Raw genomic sequence first — 6,000 nt, 5'->3', positions numbered from 1 at the left:
GCTCGAGTTAGGCTTAGGGCTAGGATTATGCTGATGGCTAGGCTTCGGCCTAGCATTAGGAGTAAGGTTAAGAGTAGGGCTAGGATTAGGGTTATGGTTAGCATTATGGGTAGGGGCAATTTTAGGGCTATAGCTAGGGTTAGTGGTAGGTTAGGGTTACATTTAGAGTTAGGGTTTGGGTTATGTATAGACTTAGGGTTAGTGTCAGGTTTAGGGCTAGTATCATCTTTAGGAGTAGGATTAGGACTAGGGTTAGGGTTAGGGTTTGGACTTGGGCTAGTGTTGGCATTAGGGTTAGGGCTAGGATTAGGGCAGAGTTAACATTAGGGTTAGGGTTAGGGTTATTGTTGGGTTATGATTAGTGTTGGGTGATGGTTAGTGTTAGCATTAGGGTCACCTCTAGGCTAGGGTTGGGGTTAGGCCTAGAGCTAGAGTTAGAGTTAGGATAAGTTTTAGGTTTAGGGTTAGTCCTAGAGTTAGGGTTAGGTTTACTTTTAGTGGTAGAGTTATTGTTAGAGGTAAGTTTAGTTTAGGGGCAGGGCTAGGGCAATTGCTGGGGCTCGGTTTTTGTTAGGGACAGAGTTACGTTTAGTATTAGTGATCAAACTAAGGTTAGGGCTGTGGCTTAGACTAGGTTAAGTGTTAGGGTCAAGGTTAGCCTAGGGCTGAGTTATAGTTAGGGTTAATGTTAGGCTTAGGGGAATGGGTAAGGTTGGGGTTAGACATGATTTAGGATTTGGTTTAGGGGTAGTTTTAGGGTTAGGGTTAGTGATAGGGCTAGTTATAGGGTTATGGTTAGAGCCAGGGCTATGGACAAGGTTAGGGTTAGCGTTAGTGCTAGGACTAGGTCTAGATTTATGATTAGGGTTAGGGTTAGGGTTAGAGGTAGGGTTAGTGTTAGGGTTCGAGTTATGGCTAGGGCTAGGGCTAAGTTAAGGTCACATCTAGGGCTAGGATTTGTGTTGGGTTAGGGTTAGCATTGAGGGTTAGGGTTAGGGATATGGTTAGGGTTAGAGTCAGGTGTAAGGGTAGAGTTTGGCATAGGGTAGTGTGAGGGTTTGTGTTAGGGTTAGGACTAGTGTTAGGCTAAAGGTAGGGCTAGGGCTAGGGCTAGAGTTAGGGTTAGTGTTAGGGTTAGTGTTAGGTCTAGCACTATGATGAGGGTATGGTTAGGGCTAGAATTAAGGTAAGATTAGGAGTTATGGTAGGGTAAGGATTTGCTTTAGGGTTAGGTGTAGTGCAGGGTCACGGTTAGGGCTGGGTTTAGGGTTAAGGGTAGGGTTAGTGATATGGGTATGGGGATGGGTTTATAGTGGGAAATGGGGATGGCTTTTTACTGTTTGGTTAGGTTCAGGGTTAGCATTAATGTTTGTGCTAGGGTTATGGATAGTGTTAATGTTAGGGTTAAGGTCAGGGCCATGACTAGGGTTAAGGATAGGTCTAGATTTAGGGCTAGGGCTAGACCTGGGTTTATGGTTAGGACTAGGACTATGGTTAATTTCATGTGTAGGGCTGGGTTAGTGTTAGGTCTAGGGCAATGGTTAACGTTAACCTTACAGATAGGGTTAGTGCTAGGTTTAGGGTTACGGCTAGGGTTGTGGTTACTGTGAGCGATAGTGCTAGGGTTAGGGTTAGGTTTAGGGTAGAGGTTGTGTTGGGGTTGGTTTAGGGTGACAGTTAGGGCTCAGGGTGGCGATGGAGTGTTAGTGCAATGGTTAGGGTAGGACTATAGTTAGTGCTAGGTTTAGTGTTAGGTTTAGGGTTAGGGTTAGTGCTAGGTCAGGTTAAGGGCTAGGGCTGTTGTTGGTTTTATGTTTAGGGCTATGGCTAGGATTAAAGTTGGGGTATGAATGGGTTAGGGTTAACGTTAGGGGTAGCGTTATGTGTAGAGCTGGGTTAGAGTTCGTGTTAGGTTTAAGGGTAAGGGTAGGGGGGGTTAGGGATCGGTTTGGATTAGGGTTAGGTTTAGAGTTAATAGTAGGTGTAGGTGCAGGACTTGGATTAGTGTTAGGGTAAGGTTTATGGTTAAGGTTAGGTTTGGTACAGAGTTAATGTTAGTTTTATGGTTAACGTTAGGGTTATGTTTGGGGTTAAGCTTGCAGTAGGGTTAGGTTTAAGCTTAGGGTTTGGATTAGGATTAGGGGAGGTGTAGGTGTAGGGATAGATTTAGGCTTAGGGTTAGGGTTTGTGTTAGTGCTAGGACTGGGGTTAAGGTTAGTGTTAGGCTTGGCTTAAGGTTAGGTTTAACAGAGCGGTACATGTAGGGATAGTTTTAGGGTTAATGTTAGCGTTAGGGTTAGGGGTAAGTTTAGGGCTAGGGCTAGGTTTAGGGTTAGGGCTGGGGCGAAGGTTAGGATTATGGCTAGTGTTAGGAATAGTGTTATTATTAGGGATGGAGTTGGGGTTAAGTTTGGGTTAGGGTTAGTTTTATGGTTAGTAGTAGGGTTGGGTTTAGGGTTGCATTCGAGTCTGGCCTATGGTTATGGAGGGGCTAGGGTTTTGATTAGGGTTATTGGTTAGGGAAGGAGTAGGTGTAGGAATAGGTTTAGGGTTAGTGTTCGGGTTAAGGTCAGTGGTAGTTGAAGGGTTTGGGTTAGGGTTAGTTATAAGGTTAGGGTTAGATTTAGGTTTACGGCTAGTGATAGAGTTGGCATTAGGGTCTAGAGCCATGGTTAGGGTTAAGGGTAGGTTTATTGCTAGGGGTAGGTCTGGGGTACAATTAGGGTTAGGGTTTGGGTTTGTCTTAGGTTTAGGGTTAGGGTTAAGTCTGGGTATAGGGCTGGTTTTAGAGTTAGGGCTAGGGTTAGGGTTAGGGTTAGTGCTAGGTTTAGGGCAAGGGTTTGGTTTAGGGTTAATGCTAGGATTAGTGTTGGGGTTAGTTTTGTGGTTGGGTTAAAGAGTTAATGTTAAGGTTCAGGGTAGTATTAGGGGTAGGCGTATGGTTAGTGTTAGGGTTAGCGTTAGAGTTAAGGTTAGGGTTAGACTTAGGGGTAGGGATTAGCTAAGATTTAGGGTTATGGTTACAGTTAGGCATAGGGTTAGGGTTAGGTGTAGGAGTAAGTTTAGGGTTATGATTATGCTTAAGATTAGTGTTAGTGTTATCACTAGGGATTGGGTTATTGTTAGGCTTAATGTTAGGGTTAGTGTTACGGTTAGGTTTGGGTTTAGGGTTGGGTTAGTGTTAGGGTTCGTGTTACCTTAAGTCTTAGGGTCTGGGTAAAGAGTGTTTTAGGGATAGAGGTAGGGTTACAGTTAAGGTTAGGGGTAGTGATACGGTTAACTGTGGGAATTGCGTTAAGTTTAACATTAGGGCCAGGGCTAGAGTTAGGTCTAGGGTTAAGTTTATGACTAGGGCTTGGTCTAGGGCTTAGACTAGGGCTAGGTTCAGTTTTACTGTTAGGTTTAGTGTCAGATTTAGGACTAGGCATAGGGCTGCGTTAGTGTTAGTGTTCGGGTTTGGGCTAAGTTTTCGGCCCAGTTTTAGGGTTAGGGTTACAGTTAAGGTTAGGTCTAGGGCTGGGGCTCGTTTTAGGATTATGGATAACATTAGGGTTAGTGTTAAGGCAAGGGATAGTGTTAGGGGTCAGGTGGGGACAAGGATTAGGGTTAGGGTTGTGACTGGGTTTACGGCTAGGGTTAGTTCAAGACTTGGGTCAAGGTTAGAGTTAGCGTTATGGTTAGAAGTAGATTTAGGTTTAGGGTAAGGGTTATGGTTAGGGTTAGGGTTAGTGCTAGGGTTAGGTTTATGGCTATGGCGAGGGTTAGGGCTAGGTTTAGTGTTAGTTTTAGGTTTATGGCTATGGTTAGGTTTAGAGCTAGGCATTTGTTTAGGGTTAGGCACAGCGGTAGGGTTATTAGGTTTAGGGTTACGTAAAAGGTACAGTTACAGTTAGCATAAGTTTTAAGATTAGAGGTAGGCGTAAGGATAGGAGTGGGGTTGGATTAGGTTTATGGTTATGGTTAGGTTTTGGGTTAGGGTTAGTGTTCGTGTAATGGTTAAGGTTAGGGCTAAGGACAGGGCTAGATTTAGAGTTATGACTAGTGTTATGGTTAGTGTTAGAACTAGGGCTAGGGTTAGGATTAGAATTGGGCTAAGATTAGTGTTAGAGTTAACATTAGGGTTGGGTTATGCTTGGGGTTATGGATATTGTTAGGGGTAGGTGTAGGTGTTTGGCTAGGTTTAGGTTTAGGTGAGGGGTTGGTGTAGGGGTAGTGTTAGGGTTAGGGTTGCATTAGGGTTAGGGTTAAAGATAAAGTTAAGCCTAGAGCTAGGGTGATAATTAAGGTTCAGGTTAGGGTTAGGGTTAAAGTTAGAGTTAGGTTTGGTTAGGTCAGGGGTAGGGTTAGGGTTAATGTTGGGTGAAGTTTAGGGGTGGGTTAGTAGTAGGGGTAGGTTTTGGGTTAGTGTTTGGCTTAGGGTTAGGGTCAGGGTTAGGGTTAGGGTTATGGTGAGAGTTAGGGGTAAGTTTAGTGTTAGAGTTAGCATTAGGGCTAGAGTTCAGGTGAGGGCAAGGGTTAGGGTTAGGGCTGATAATAGGCCTAGAATTATGGATAGGTTTAAGACTAGGGTTAGGGTGGGTTAGTATAAGGGTTTGTGTTAGGGTAGTTTTAGATCTACGGTTAAGGTTAGTGCTGCGTTAGAGTTATAGTTAAGCTTAGTGTTTGGTTTAGGGCTAGGGTTAGGGTTAAGGCTAGTCTTATGTCTAGGCTTAGTGTTAGGGTTAGGACTAGGGCTAGTGTTGGGTTTAAGGCTATGGTTAAGGTTAGCCTTAGTGTTAGTACTAAGTTTAGGGATAGTGCTATTGTTAGAGTTAGCGTTAGGGCTAGGACTATGGAAAGGGCTAGGGTTATCATTAGGGCTAAACCTAGGTCTATAGTTATGGTTAGGTTTAGAATTTGGCCTAGAGTTAGGGTTAGGGTTAGGGATATGGTCATGTCTGGGGCTAAGTTTAGGGTCAGGTCTGGGGCTTGGATTTGTGTTAGGGTTAGGGCTTGTGTGGAGTGCTATGGTTAGGTGTAGGGTTAAGTCTAGTGCTAGGGTTAGGGTTATGGTTAGTGCTAGATTTAGGGTTAGTGTTATGTGTAGTGCTAGCATTTTGGTTAAGCCTAGTGTTAGACTTAGCAATTGGGTTAGGCTTAGGGCTGATATTAGGGTTAGGGTTAGGTTTAAGAGTAGGTTTAGTGTTCAGGCTACCATTATGTTTAGTGTTTAGGTTTGGCTTAGGGTTAGGAATAGGCTTAGGGTTAGGGCAAGAGTTTGTGTTAGGAGTCTGTCCAGGATTAGGGTTAGAGTTACGGTTGGGTTAGACTAAGTTTTAGTGTTAGGGTTAGGTTTAGTGCTATGACTAGTGTCTGGGGTAGTGGTAAGTGTTGGCTTAGGGCTAGGGTTAGGGTTTGGGCTAGGGTTTGTGTTAGGTTTAGGGTTAAGGTTAGGGATAAGGCTTGGGCTAGAGCCAGGTTTAGGATTAGGGCTAGCATTAGGTCTAGGTTAAGCGTTATTTTAAGGCTATGGGTAACATTAGAGTAGGATTAGGGTTAGGGTTATGGGTAGGGGTAGGCTAAGTGTTTGGGTTAAGAGTATGGGTAGGGATAAGGTCACAGTTAGGGTTAGGTTTAGGGTTAAAGTTGGGGTAATGTTAAGGGTGGGTGATGTCTAGTCTTAGTGTTATGGTTAATATTAGTGTTTGTGCTAGCATTAGGGTTCTGCATATGATTAGTGTTAGGGGTAGGGTTAGGCTTAGGCTTCGGTTTGGATTAAGGTTAGGGTTAGAGTTTGGGTAGGGTTAGAGTTAGTTTATGGAGAGAAGGAGGGGTAGGGTTGGGGTTAAGGTTGCATTCGGTTTAGGGTTAGGATTAGGGTTCGGGTTCCGGTTAGGGTTAGGGTTAAGGTTAGGCTTAGGGTTTGGATTAGGGTTTGTGTACTAGTTTGGTTTAGGATACCAAATGACAATCTGTGCCAGATGTTTTTTAGGTATTATGTGATCCTTACTAGCTGAAAGG

The sequence above is a fragment of the Diceros bicornis genome, unplaced genomic scaffold (assembly GCF_020826845.1).
Source record: "Diceros bicornis minor isolate mBicDic1 unplaced genomic scaffold, mDicBic1.mat.cur scaffold_61_ctg1, whole genome shotgun sequence".
Lineage (NCBI taxonomy): Eukaryota > Metazoa > Chordata > Mammalia > Perissodactyla > Rhinocerotidae > Diceros > Diceros bicornis.
The sequence above is the reverse complement of the archived record's forward strand: the minus strand, read 5'-3'. Positions refer to the sequence as shown.